The sequence below is a fragment of the Tamandua tetradactyla genome, chromosome 3 (assembly GCF_023851605.1).
Source record: "Tamandua tetradactyla isolate mTamTet1 chromosome 3, mTamTet1.pri, whole genome shotgun sequence".
Taxonomy (NCBI): domain Eukaryota; kingdom Metazoa; phylum Chordata; class Mammalia; order Pilosa; family Myrmecophagidae; genus Tamandua; species Tamandua tetradactyla.
In genome coordinates, this window is record NC_135329.1 from 60,403,995 (window position 1) to 60,406,079 (window position 2,085).

The 2,085-nt window shown below is 36.9% G+C and overlaps 1 pseudogene; it reads right to left on the bottom strand.

The window, feature by feature from the left end:
* Positions 1–692: 692 nt before the first annotated feature.
* On the bottom strand, positions 693–1,372 carry LOC143675567 (ras-related protein Rab-23 pseudogene; annotated as a pseudogene).
* Positions 1,373–2,085: the final 713 nt, after the last annotated feature.

Genomic DNA, 2,085 nt, shown 5'->3' on the forward strand with positions numbered 1-2,085 from the left:
AATTTATAAATCCAAGCTCATTTTGCAAAATGTATGTCTGGAATTTCTCATTTGAAAATAAAAACTTTTAACAGACACACAGTGTGTAAATGATCTTATGAATGTATTAATTAGAATATAATTTTCCTTCAATACTGCACGTAGCTTCAGTTTACTTCAGTACTGATCTCTGCATGCATACCTTCACACTCTACCTCATACAGGTATTACACAAGTAACACTGCCAAAGTACACACTAATGAAGTCTGGCAAGATTTAGGGTTTATCTTTCATTGTTATATTTTGGTAAGTACTGGGAGCCAATATTATTTTTCAGAAAAGCTAGGTGGACAATTTCAGAAAAAGAATGCTATCTTTCCTTGATTCATAATATTAAGATCTACCAAAATATTTAGAAATTTTATTTATTTTTCCAACATTTTAAATTTCAGTGAAACCTGTTTTGGTCATTTCTTTTAGCATTCCCTCAATAACAGTTTTGTCTAATGTAAAAAATTAAAAGGAATCCACAGGGCAGTAATTTTTCTGCCAGAGTTCCCACTCTACATTCTGCAAAACATTGCCAGAGCAATATTAAGTCCATCAACTATGAGGGAGCCTTTAAGTGTAAAATCTGCTTCATGAGAAGAGAGATAATGCATTTTTACTGAATTGCACAACATAATTCAATTCTAGCGCTCTTTAAAAATGTTTTAGGGTATACTACAGCTACTAAATGGATTTCTGTTTTTCTTGGTCCTCTGTTTGTTGGGTCTAATGTTGATGACATCTCCACAGTTAAGGATAATTTAATTCTGACCTGAGTGATTTTGGCCAGAATTATTAAAGACACCAATTTTATTACTACTTGAGTGTGTTAATTCTGGGTCTTCAGCTAATTGTTTGAGTTTTTGATGATTTTTTCAGCCAAATATTTGGAAACTTCATTTACATTTAGATCCTTCTTCACCGATGTTCTGTAGAATCTTAAACGTTTTGTCAGTGCTCAGCTTCCTCATTCTTTATAGAAGAATCATCCAAAAGATCAATCTTGTTTTGTATAAGAACAGTGGATGTATCTCCAACTTCATCTACTACTTTTTCTCTCCAACTGGGAATTGCTTCAAAAGACTTCCTGTCAAGCGTTAGAAAATACAAGCACACAAGCCTGGGTTGCTCCATGGTAGGTCTTTGTTATTGCATTAAATTCCTTTTGACCTGCCATATCCCATAACATGACCTCTTCAGCATTAACTTGGATTTGTCTGTACTAAACACCAACTCCAATGGTTTTCTTATAGACTTTTGTAAAACTGCGTTTGCAATATCGTTGAATCATACTTGATTTTCGAACTGCTCCAATCCCTACAAACCATGTTTGTTTAGAAATCATAATCATTCTAAAAAAAACGAGAGGGCACGAACTAGCTGGGCAGCTCCTGCGGGGGGGGGGGGGGGAGCTGGAGCGCTGGGAAGGGGAGGCAGTGACCGCTGTAGCAGCAGCAGTTGCACAGTGACCCTGCGGACCCTGTCACACTGCGCGGCTGGTCTGGGGCAAGCAGGGGAATGATTTGAGAGAGCTCTAATAACTTGGAATTAGAGTTGGTACAGAAAATCCTTTTCAACTCCAAAAATGTTGGAGGAATATATGGAAATGCATTTTTTGGAGCTTCCTTTCGTTTTTTAAAAAAATGATTACGATTAAAAACACACACACACACATTATTAGTAGGCAGCACAAAGAATTGGCGGTTCAGCGACTCTACTGGCGCGAGGGTGGCGGGGCGAGGGAAAGTCGACTCCTCGCATCGATGGATCCCTCTGACCCATTCTTAACTTCTTCTCTAGTGTATGTCTTAGTTTATGACAAGGTAACACATCTTTTTGTACATGTCCTAGTGGAGGGCAAGTCATCGGTTAATTCTTTTTTATGAAGCTCATATTAGTATCGTTTGGACATAAGAATATTTATCTCAGTGATGTTCTTTCTTCTAGAAATAGGGCATCTTTCCCAAGTCAATAAGTTTTATTGGAAAATGAAGAATTTGTTACTAGAGATAAGTGATATCAAACCAGAAGATCTTAACAGATCTCAATTTTCTGAAG